We start from the raw sequence: 12,400 nt of genomic DNA on the forward strand, positions 1-12,400 counted from the left end.
GGGGGAGAGCCATAGGGGGACACTCTTTACAAGAGGTTCAGGAACAGGGAGAAAACAACTCTATTCTCAGGGTGCCTTCATGGGAAAAGTGACCCAGGGTGAAGTGGGGTCTTTGCAGTCATTTCTTTGGATACTTAAAGGGGATCTGTACCCTGGAGGACGGTTATAGCCCAACCAAGAATTAAGAGCCCAGCTCTCTGTGGGGTTGGGGGTCACACCAGGGGAGTGACAGTCTAGGGGTTGAATTGTAATGGGGTGATTACAAAGTATCAGAATGGGGGGGGGGTTGGCAAAGATCTCTGAAAGGAGAACCAACCTGTGGCCTGAAGGGTGGGCTTCCTGGAGGAGGGGGTGTGCACTGGGAGAGAAGAAAGACCTGTGAGCAAATGAAATGGGGGAGGATAGGGGCGTGAAAAGGACACAGCCCTAAATGCAATCAAACTCAGGCGGTGCTCACCACCTTGGCTGCATATTAGAATCACCTGGGGAGCTTTAAAAACTATAAATCACAGTCTTAGGGGTAGAGCCTAGGCTTGGGGTTTTAGCCCAGGTGATTCCAGTGTGCAGCCAAGGTGGAAAAGTAGGTGTATCGAGGGGACTCTGGCAGCCTAGGGAGGAAACGTAGGGACAGAACCTGGATTCCAAGCCTCCTTCTCATTGTGGCGGACAAGCGGGATCTATCTTCAGGGCATTGTCTGTAAGACTCTGAGGAGGGTGGCGAGAGATTAGGACGCACCACTGTTTAGGACAACAGTTTCAAAGTGTGGTCCCAGCATCATCTGGGAACTTGTTAGAAAAGCACATTTTGAAGCCCAATCTCAAACCTGCTGAAACAGAAACTCTGAGAGTAGGCTTCAGGAATCTGTGTTTTCACAAGTCCTCCAATTAAGTCTGATATATGTGAACATTTGAGAACTGCTGGTCTAGGAAAAGGGTGGTCTGGTCTGGTGGGCTTCCAAGTCAAGTCTCCACCCTCACTGCCTAGCTGGGAGCAACTCAGTTTCCTGACCTGTAGAATGTAGTTGTGAGGGTTAAAATGCTCATCAAGCCTCTAGTCTGGCCACAGGCACCGCAGGGCAGGAACAGGCAGGCAGGGCTGGAGGGCGAGAAGAGACCCAGTGTGTGTGTGTGGGGTGCAGCTGGTCCAGCTGCCCTGCCTCAATGCCCCTCATCTCTGGGCTCCCCTCCCTGATTCTGCCTGGCCAGTAGGCCTGTGGGTAAGGATTCACGGAAACAGCAGGCAGGGTGTGGGCATGGCGGGGCCGGGGGGGAGAAGGAACAGAGCCTTGCTTTCTTAGATTTCAATTTTGCCTGGTGACTGTGACATCCGCAATGTGTGCTAGAAATGGTCTTTGTCCCCTTTACCAAGTAGGAGCTTCTGGCCCCGCTGCAGACAGGGCGGGTTGATTTAAGGGTTTGCTTACTGGTCATTAACCCCTCGACACAGAGGTTACCGTGCTGAGGGCTGCAGGGCACTGATGCTAAATCAGGAACGAAGGGGAGTCATTTCCAAAATGATCTTACATTCACTAACCACAGGACCAGGTACCTATAGGGAATGGAAACATTTGGAAACATTTGTAAACTGTGGAAAGCAAGGTCCCTAGCTCAGAAACCCCCTCCCCTTGTGAGCCCATTTCCCTGGGGAGGGGCAACAGGTGAGGCTAAGCACACAAAACCCCCAGGTTTGTAACTGGCACTCAGCCCCTAGACAGCAGGCCACTCAGTTTAATTCAGCAAACACTCCTTGGTGCCGTCTAGGGTGTGGGCCTGGGCGGGCACTGGGGAGCAGAGAGGGGCCAGGCACGGCCTCCCTTGGGAGCTCTCAGCCTGGAGGGGAGACAGCCATGCTGAACAGGGCAGAGAGGACAGCCTCCTGGCCAGGCTTAGCACAGACTAGGAGCAGGTAAAGTGCTGGGGGCCAGAGCTGGAGTGATGAACGCTACCCGCAGCTGGTCAGTGAGTGACGAGTTTTGAGAACAGCTTAGGAAGAGAGCAGTTTGTCCAGATAACTGACCAGGACAAGGGACCTCTGGCAGAGGGAACAGGATAAGCATAGTCACAGAGGCTCGGCACTGCGTTGCCATTTGGGAAAAGAGAGTGCCGACGCGGGGTGGCGAGGTGAGGCTGGGGAAGCAGCTTGGGGGCCGCAGAGTCTGGACAGCACCCTGTAGGCTGTGGGGAGCTGTGACTTCAGATTAATGGGCCCTCCACTTGCTAGCACATCTGAGGGATTCTCAGAGTCTTCTGAGACATTCAACATTCAAGGGGCTTGGAAGTGAGCTGGGATTAGAGGTGATTCAGGCCGCTCGGCAGGCCTGTCTGGAAGAGTTCAGTTGTGAGCCTGCAGGGCAGCTGGGAGAAGAGTAGAGCTTTGGACTGAGGTGTGGTCTCTGAACGTAAGACCGAATAGAAAAGGCTAAGCTAGGTCCTCCCGCCGTGCACCTGAACCAGGCAGTGGGGGAAGCAGTGTGGGCACGGTTGCCAGGCTCAGAAAGTCTGCCTTCGATTCCCAGCTGTCTGTGTGTTTTCCTGCTTCATTCCGGACTTCGTGCCTGCAGCACAGGTGTCACCTCTGTACCACTACCTATGGGGCTGTGTGCTGCCCAGCCAGCCCCATCAGCAATCCTAATCCCCCACCTTGCGCTCTTTGCTCTTCCTGTGTTTGCTGGTATCTCCTGGGCCCAGTGTGTCCTTGTGAGCCCCTCGGCTTCAGGAGAGAGCCAGGTGACAGGGGTCACCCTGGGCTTCTGCATGGAAACCAGTGAGAAACCAGAGACGAACTAGAAAAGACGGCTGCAGGATTTTTTTTTTTTTTTTTTTTGGAAGGATTCTTGATGCTGAGAGTTTTATTTGCCTTCTTATAACAGCACCTTGCCTCACCCTGGTCACATGGGTAGGCCTGATCCACAGGCTGGCCAATCAGAGTAACCCATTGCCTTGGCCCAGGGTTGGTTTCAGGACAGGCATATGACCCAGGCTGGGCCAATAAAAGTCCCCCCTGGATTTCCTGTTTGTAGGGTCAAGCTGGATGGCTCTAAGTCCAGAGTTACCTGCTGCCTTTTTTCCTGAGGTAAATCACAGAAGCCTCTTCCCCTGTTAGACAGGAGAGACAAAGTTTACACATAAAAGGAACCAGAGTCAAATGGTGGTGAGAGAGAGAGGGAGAGAGTAACGAAAGTATCATTGAAGCCCCTGGATCCAGCCCTGCCTGAAGCCAGAACAGACATGAATTTGTCAGTTACATGAGATGATAAAATTTCTTTTGCATTTAAGTTGGATTGAGTTGTGTTTCTGTGACTTGCAACCAAGAGTCTTAGCTAATACAGAAGATACAGGAGACCTTTCTAGATTACCAAAGGGGATGAGGCAAAAGGATCACGGAGTCATATAGCCCAGTGGTCCTTAGGCACAGGGTGAATGTAGATATCATGTGTGTATAAGGTTTATTCTTTCTTATAATAAAGCAAGTCATTTGTTTTATTAATAAAGTACTGAAGTTTGTGAATGTCTGACTTCTTTTTTTACACAATAAGGAAATATCTCACTCATTTGCATGCCAGTATGCTTTCTTCAGGGGGTGAGAAGCTAGTGAGCCTGGAGGTTCACACAGCCCTAGTAAGTCCCTGGGAGTGGGCTGAGTATCTGAACATTATCAATCATGTGGGTATAAGTGGAGAAGTTGAGAGCTGCAGAGGGAGCTCAAGTTATGGGGAAGTAAGATCAGCATTGGTCCAGGATAAGACAATGAACAGGTGCCCTGGACTGGGGTTGCTGGCTGAGCCCCTCATTTTCTGCAGCCTCTGGTGTCTGTCTTGAGGGAGCAGTGCTTGCCAACCGCCCCGGCCTGGACCTTAGCCTCCCATCCAGGTTCTGCTGCTGCCGTTCCTTCCTCATTCCCCCTGCTCTCAACCTGCACCCCACACCTGACACGGATGCCTGCCTGGGGAGCTCTCTCCAGCGGAGCCCTCTGACACGGATGGAGGCCGCAGATGAAGGCCACTCCAGGCAGAAACAGGCTGCCGAGGGCCGGAGCACAGAGGAGGCCCCATCAATAGCGATGGCCAGTGCGGTGGGTCAGGCCCTGGAGGCTGCAGACCTGGGTTGTCACGGAGAGGAAGGATGCGCGTGGGATGTGTGCTATCAGAACGAGGCGGGAGGGGGGCAGAGCCAGGGACTGGGGCTGGCAGCTGTGAAGAGGCAGGACTGAGCCCGCAATGTCTGACGGTGACCCATCTCCTCTGAGAATGGCTCTGGTCAGGGCTGGGCCCCCAGTAGTCTGTGTTCTGTGACTCTACCACCTGCCCATTGGCGAGAATAGGGCTGTTAAGGGGCCGAGAAGGCTCCCCCCTCCCAGGAATTTAAAACATGAAACGGAGAGACACAGAGATGAGGCAGTACTATAGCTAAGACACATTTAGGCCAACTGTCTAGAGAAGATCTGTGAACTTGTACTGCTGCGAGCTGCCCTGTTCCTGCCTTTCCCCAGGCAACCCTCCCTTCGAGTCTATAAATGAATCACCCCAGGGTTGCTCTAATAGCACCAACCCTTTGTTTTTAGCTTAAACTACCTGTATTTATTTTAGTTGTTGTTGTTGACGGGTGTTACTCCTTCCCATCAAGTCCAGTTGTCCAAGTACAAATACAGTTCTCTTGTTCATCTGTACATTCTCCATCTTCAGGAAAGCTCCCGCACCTGCTATTTGCCTGCTGGTGCCATGTGTGCCCCTATTTTGGAAGGTGCTGCTCAAAACTCTTTATAGCTGTGTCTGCTCACCTACCACCACCTCCATCTACTCACTGACAAACCGCTAAGATGGAGCGCATCACGTGCACCTAGGAAAATGTGCCCTGACATTCCTCTTTTCAAAACACAACGTCTGCCAACTCTGCATCTGCCTGTGACAGTCAATGCACGCTCCTTAACGTCTCTAACAGATTGATTCACTGCCCTGTCCTGTGAGGCCGCTCCTGTGCTTCCCTCCAGACTGAGCTCTGACACATCCCTGCATCATTAGTGTCAGACCTGGCCACGTGTCTTTAACCAATGGAACGTCAGTAGGAGAGACGCGTTGTCATTTCCAATCAGAAGCTTTAAGAGCAATCGTGACATCTGCCATGTCTCTTTTTGCTCTCTGCCTTTGGACTGGTAGCGTCCCAGAGGGGAGCTTCTCCTCTGGTCCCAGAAAAGGTGAAGCGACACAGAGCTGCAGCTGAACTGTGATGACCATGTGGCACGAACAAGAAATAAGCAGTTCTTGGTTTAAGTCCCTGAGATTTGGGGATCATCAGCCTAAGCTGAATGATAAAGAAATCGATTCTAGATGAGGGGGTGTGTGCCAAACCCTAGAATGTGAGACACTGACTTTGGGGCCAGAAAGTGGGTGGTGAGGAACCATCCCTGGAGGCTGGAAAGACGGTGATCTCTTTTATGCAGCGATGAAATATTTGGCAAAGCTGTTGCCTGCAATAGGTTGGTAGACAAAACATGGCAAATGAGCTTGTGCTTTCGATGTAGAGCACGCCTTTGTTACCGTTGGCTGTTTTTGACAAGCACTGCGAAAGGAAGATGAGGTCAAGAAAGACTTGGATATGTAGCGAGACCAAGAAATGTTTGTTACTGTAAGCCACTCAGATTTTGAGGTCATCTGTTCCTGGAGCATAACAAAGCCTGAACTGGCTGACACACCTATCTTGCCACGCTCCCTCACCAAACAATCACACACAAATAGAATCACAAAACGTGACGCGTGCGCTTAAAGACAAGTAAAAGGGGCTTGCAAAATATATACCAGGAGGACTTGATCTAGTGGGGTAGGGTAAGGAGAATGATTCAAGGAAGACTGAGTCTGGATTCACGTCCCCAGTCTCATCATTCATTAGCTGTGTGACTGTAGACAATTTACTTGGCCATTCATTCTTTCAATTTATTCATCTGTAAAAGCAAGAGATAATAATGGTACCCACAGCGTAGGGTTGATGGGGGACTACACGGACTTTGTTCTGGTTAACGTTAGCCGTTAGTCGTGCTCTTGTAACATCAGTCTCTCCCCATCAGATTCCAAGATCCCTGAGGGCCGGGACTGTGCTTGTCTTGCTAACTATTGTCTCTGTTATCCAACTCAGTGCTTGGTATGAAACATATACTCAAAACATATTAGTTGATTAAATGAATGCATTACTAAACTATTGCAGGGACATTGAGCTCCAGCTCAGACATCCATCCAGGCTCCCTCCCTGGTGCCTGTTTCATATTCCTTAGTCTAAGGGTCCTCTAAGCTTCGCTCTGCTTAGTTCTGGACCAGTACCTTGGACAACACCCTCCTTGTAGCTTTGTAGATTAGTATTTTGGATAGAATAGGATTCTCTCTCCAGGATAAGATTCTCAATATTTGCCCCCAGGACACAGTCTAATTCTTACCCGGCCCCCATGAGCAATGAGGGGCTTAGTCCCTTGCTGGCACATCACAGCTGTTACCCTGCACTGAATTGAGAAGATCTTAGAACGTTCCCAGGGGAGTGTGTGTGTGTGTGTGTGTGTGTGTGTGTGTGTGTGTGTGTGTGTAACAGAGTTTTTAACATGCGGTCAATAGAGATCTGGACTCACCAGCAACCTCAGTGATCTGGAAGATGGAGGAAAGATCACGGTAATAAAAACGTGTGGGTTAAGATCCAGCAGGGAGAAGTTAGTCCAGAAAAATGGACTTCCTGGGGATGAAATACTGGTATCTCATTTTAATTTGCAAATATAAATCTTTCTATTGCACCTGCTCTAACACCATCCCCCACTTCATCTCCCTCTTCTCTGGAAAGACTATAACCTGATTTACTGGGAAAAAAAGTCCAGCTCATGTCTTTACTGGATGTCACAGACCTCGGACAGCAATGCCAGAAGGATTGCACTATGACTAGGAAACTGAGGCCATTCTTTTGGGGATTCCTCTTCTTGCCATCCCACAAGATAGGTACTCAGTAATTGTTTTTGCATGAATGAATGAACAAATGAATGAGTGAATTAATGAAATAATACAAAGTGAACACAATAGGGCATTGTGATATATTATAAAAATAGTTACAGATTTTCCCCATCCTTGCACATGAACCACTTTGCAATGTGACTTTGTTACTCCTCCTTTCAAAGATGGAGTCTATGTCTCTGCCCGGTGAGTTTGCGTTTGGCCGTGTAACTTCTTTGACCCCTGACAACATTTCCATAGCAAACGTGATGCAAGCAGAGACCCGAAAAACACTCATGCGGTTGCGCTTGCCCTTTCTTGCTGCTCTTAGAAACCCGTCACCACCATCATGTGAAGCAGCCTGGCATGATGACCCACACAGGGCCCAGAAGCTCCCTCACTTCAGCTGACAGTCAGCTCACCTCCAGAAGCTGACTCAACTAGCTGACCAGCAGTTGGCCACAGTTGCCTGATTGAGCCCAGCTGAGACCAGCAGAAGACAGGGCCAGCACAGTCCAGCCCAAATGGTCGACCCTCAGAATCTTGAGCTAAATAAATGGATGTGTCTTAAGCCACTAAATCTTGGGGTAGTTTGCTATGTGGCAAAAGTGTACTGATCCAGGTAGCTCATTTCACAGGTGTGTCAGGGATGCTGTTTTACTAACACACTTATTTAATCCTCAAAATAACCCGGCATAAGTGGGTGTATTATCATCTCCTTTTTTAGGTGAGAAAACAGAATTAGAGGTAAATGAACAGACAGCAAGTGGCAGAGCTGGGAGCTGAACTCGGGTCACCTGGCTCCAAAGCCCAGCTCTCGACCACTATGATACACTGCTCTTTACTAAAGAAAGAAAGGAAGGTTCGATTCCACCCCTTTCCACCTGTGCCCCACTCCTGAAGCCCTCTTGCTGCTCTGCTTTTGCTCCACCATCCTACTCTTTCTTTAAGGTCCAGGCGCAGCGCCTCCTCCAGAAGGCTTCCCTGACCTCTCAAGGTCTCCAAGACCTGGCCCTCTTTTCCCCTTGGCAGCTGGGACTCTGACCCCTTTTCTGTGGCAGAGCAGAGGCTCCATGGAGCCCTGCTGATCCTGGACTGAAAGCAGCGTGACGTGATGGGGACAGAGTTCTGCTGCCGTGGGGATGGAGAGAGCTTTGGGAGTGGGTGCTTTGTCCTGAGCACAGAAGCTGGGGACCGAGGGTGACTGCAGTGGCTGCAGTAAAGGGGAGGTGGTTCCCCCAGTTTGATTCTGCCATCCCTTTCCTCCCACCCTCCCAGTTCCCATGGGGCCTAAGTGTGTACCTAAGGTTTAATCTGTGTTGTCTTTATGGGGCTCTCTCACCCTCTCTCACCCCCTGATATGCTCTGTGCTTCTTTTCCTGGTTAATCTTCCCTTGTTTGCCTCCCTCCTAAGCCTCACCTTGAGTCTTCTGAAAACACCTATCAAAATCCCAGTGTCTTTCAAAGACAGGGCCTTTGCCTGCGTGTATGGTTAGGTCCTTAAAGATGGCTGTTCTCTTGCTCTCTGTACATCCCCTGCTCGACCAGTCCCTGCTTCACTCACATGACTATCCAATCCTCTTAATTGTAGGGCTTAATTAACCCCTGGAAACTGATGAGCGGACCTGACATCAATTTGCCCTATAAATGGTAGCCTCCTTCTCCTCTGAGTAGCAAAGACTGCTGCCATGTCCTGTTCACCATTTGCTACACACCCTGGGGTGTTGCTCCAGGACACTTTGCGTAAGATCCCCCTGCCCAATGAACCATTGATGTCTCTGTTGCTGTCTCTGGGCTTTTTCTTTGGGCTCAAGGCTGGGCAACTACAAGGCTTACCGGCCTGCAGGATGCAGTCCCACATTGTCCCTTCCAAAATAGCTCTTCCTGGAGGATACCGCCACTCTTGCGTGCTTTTGAACCTGCTGATTCCCTCATCAGGGACATGAGATGGAGCTGACACTCTCTTCTCCCTGCGGCACTCCTTCCACCCTCAGCTCCTACATTCTGGTATAAAAGCATCTCCTCTTTAAGCATCAGACGTTAGACACCACCACGCTCTGCCGACTTTGTTCTCACCAGGCAGCCCACTGCATCCATCAAGGTCTTTGGCATCAGGCTCACAGCTTCCTCTACATCCCACCAGCAAGACTTCAGAGTCTCAATCAACGAATGACCCAACCTGCACCATGGCCTCAATTCCAGGGAGGGCCATTCACCTCCAGACCCCAGCTCTCAGTGCCCGAACTGCTATACCCCTGAAATCTTAACCTCGATTATGCCCTCTCTTACTTCCCAACTGCCTGCTCATCAAGCTAACTGAGACCTTCGGAATAATAACCTTTCCTGCCTTCCTCTCCCTCTTGGCCTCTCCAGGTCCCTAGAAAGGCTATATTCACATTCCTGCCGTCAACCCCTCGCCAGCACCTTCAAGTCTTTAATTCCTCATCCTTTTTGCCTTCGACACCCTGTAAACCCCACCTCTGCAGCCTCATACACCTTCTCCACACCCATTCCCTGGAGGTGGAGCTTTCTGTAACTCCAAGAAAAATCACAGAAGTGGGCAAGTTAGACCCATCACAAGCTCCTGGCTTTTACATCATGGGCGATAAAATGCTCCCATGGCATCAGCTGTCCTCACTTTCCAGGGGTAGGTGCCAGGGTGAACCCTGACACCCTAGAAACCCCCAGGGGGGTTGAGAAGGTAAATACTGATCAGTCCATATCATGATCATCACTTAAAAGGCTTAAATTTTCCATGAATTTAGTCATTCCCGTATCCAACACATATTTAAGTACCTAGAATGCCCCAGGCAAACATTACTGAGTGACTTCTTAGTAGCCCAGGATGTTCTGAGGAGCTAAAGATACTGCAGAGACATAAATGTGTTCTGTAGCCCAGTTCTACAAGAATTAAGACCTTTTTTCTGCAGAAAAAAGAGTTATGAAATTTTCCTTTTAAGTGTGTCCTTCACCCAAGTCAACCTCCACTCCCACACATGTTCCTGCATTTCGTAGTGTATTTTTGAGCAAGAAAAAAAAAAAAAAAAAAAAAAAAGCTGTTTTGGTGATTGATTTAGAGAGCCCAGCTCTGCTGAAATTCCCAGTATATTAACACAGTGCTAACCTCAAGGATTCCACTTAAACTCGACGCTGGCAGGACTAACATGCAGCAATGAATAGATTTCAGGAAAAGCAGCTGGGACAAAGGCAGTGTAGTGACAATGGAGTTAGCTGGGAAAATCAAATATAAGAATCCATTTCGGCCCATGATATATTCTGAACACGTCTACTTAGGCACTTTCTTGAAATAGACAAGCATATCCTTAAGCTTCCCTGATATAAACACAATTCAGACATCCCCACTCGATGCCACCAGCCATTCCCAAATCCCCAAGCCTATTTCTTTTTTTTTTTTTTTTTAGATATTTTCTTTCTTTTTAAAAAAAAATAAATTTATTTATTTATTTTTGGCTGCATTGGGCCTTCGTTGCTGCATGCGGGCTTTCTCTAGTTGTGGCGAGCGGGGGCTACTCTTCGTTGTGGTGCACGGGCTTCTCACTGCAGTGGCCTCTCTTGTTGTGGAGCACGGGCTCTAGGCACGCGGGCTTCAGTAGTTGTGGCACGCGGGCTCAGTAGCTGTGGCTCGTGGGCTCTAGAGCGCAGGCTCAGTAGTTGTGGTGCACGACGGGATTAATTGCTCCACGGCATGTGGGATCTTCCCGGACCAGGGCTCGAACCCCTGTCCCCTGCATTGGCAGGCAGATTCTTAACCACTGTGCCACCAGGGAAGTCCCAAGCCTATTTCTTAAACTCCTTCTTTGTCACACTCTTAGCTAGGGCTGGTAACACCTCCTCCAGGGGACCTTTGGAAATGTGCGGGGGATGCTTTGGTTCCACATCAGCGTTGATGGTGGTCAGGATCCGGGGATGCTAAACATCCTGCAGTGAGTAGGATGGTCCCACAGGATGAAGAACTGCCCTACCCGAAATGCCACTGACACCCTCCTTAGAAACAGCAGCAAGGAGCGGCCCACTTCTTAATGGCTGGCGCTTTGTGCAAAGGGCTGCAGAGCACTCATATAGGCTCTGGGGAAACCTCCCCACTTCCTGCTCCAAATGGATGAAAGAAAGAGGGAGTGTCTTTGGACAGGTGGGGAACTGTACCTGTCTGTTCAGGAGCAGTCTCTCTCCTGAGATGAGATGCTTGTGACTTACATTCTGTCATTGGCTTGCTGTTCTCATCCCGGGCTCTCCTGGATGCAGTTGTGCAAAACCAGCTCGAGTGGGGGAGTGAGTTACAGAAAGCTCCGGGGGCGGGGCGGGGAGGGTGTTAGTACAGCCCTGCCAATAGGACAACCCTTAGGGTCTGAGAGTCTCTCTTGCATGGGGCTGGGGTCACACGGAAAGGCAGGCCAGCTCTGTGTGTCAGCAAGAGTTGGTGGCAGGAGAAGCCCCCGCTCCTGTCCAACCTGTACCCATAGCAACTGGTCCTCATCGAGAAAAGTGACAAGGATCTGGCTTCCATCCCAGTGGGGGAGGGCACATCTCTCAAGCTCCCATCCCTGGGTCTCCATGAAAAGATACTAGGTCTAAAAGAAGAAGTACAGATCCTGCCAGAGCCTATCTTGACTAATAATAACTCATACTACCAATAAAAGTAACAGCAATGATGATGTATTAATTGAGGATGGACTGTGTGCCATGCATAGAGGAGAGCATCCTATGTATTTCTCCACTTAACCCTCACAAAACCTCTATCTGATAGAGTCTATCAGATAGGTGAGTTTAACTCCAGTTTACAGATGAAGGGTCAGGCTTCTGGGTTAAGGCTGGTAAGCGGCAAGGCCAGTGTGTCTGGGCAGGCTGCTAGGAGGTCGTGTTATGAAGACTACCTTCATTCACTAAAAAGTCTTTATGAACAACACATCCATTTGCTAATCAGAGGTGCACTGAACCCTACTCTGCGCTAGGCAGTGTGCTCGGCACCAGGGATACACTGGAGAACAAAGCAAAGTGCCTGCCCTCAAGGAGCTTACGATGTAGTGGTGGAGAGAGACCACTAACAAGTACACCAATTCACGTATATATCCATCAACTGTGATGACAATTACATTCATACAGACAGGTATCCCTCAGTATCTGTGGGGAATTGGTTCCAGGACCCCCGCGGATACCAAAATCCACGGATGCTCAAGTCCCTTATATAAAATGGCACAGTACAGTTGAAGCATCCTCGGGGTCCGCATCCTACGGGGAGAGGGTCGTCCCAGTTCCTCAGGGCAAAGCAGGAGCTCCACAGGCAAGGGCACGCGCAGAGAGCCCTCATGAGTCAAGAGAGCTGACTCGCCTGTGTTCCGTGGCCTGGCCCACGGTGGGTGGGAAGGACAGAGTCGACTGGGTAGTATTTGCAGTTCTCCTTCAGCCCAGTCTCTGGACCCTGCCGT

The 12,400-nt window shown here is 50.0% G+C and overlaps 1 protein-coding gene across 3 annotated transcripts in view; it reads right to left on the reverse strand.

The window, feature by feature from the left end:
• GALNT18 (polypeptide N-acetylgalactosaminyltransferase 18) overlaps nt 1–12,400 on the reverse strand; it is a 337,221-nt gene that overhangs the window by 20,359 nt on the left and 304,462 nt on the right. The gene's annotated exons all lie outside the window — the stretch shown is intronic.

Source organism: Eschrichtius robustus, chromosome 11 (genome assembly GCF_028021215.1).
Source record: "Eschrichtius robustus isolate mEscRob2 chromosome 11, mEscRob2.pri, whole genome shotgun sequence".
In the NCBI taxonomy this organism is placed as follows: Eukaryota; Metazoa; Chordata; class Mammalia; order Artiodactyla; family Eschrichtiidae; genus Eschrichtius; species Eschrichtius robustus.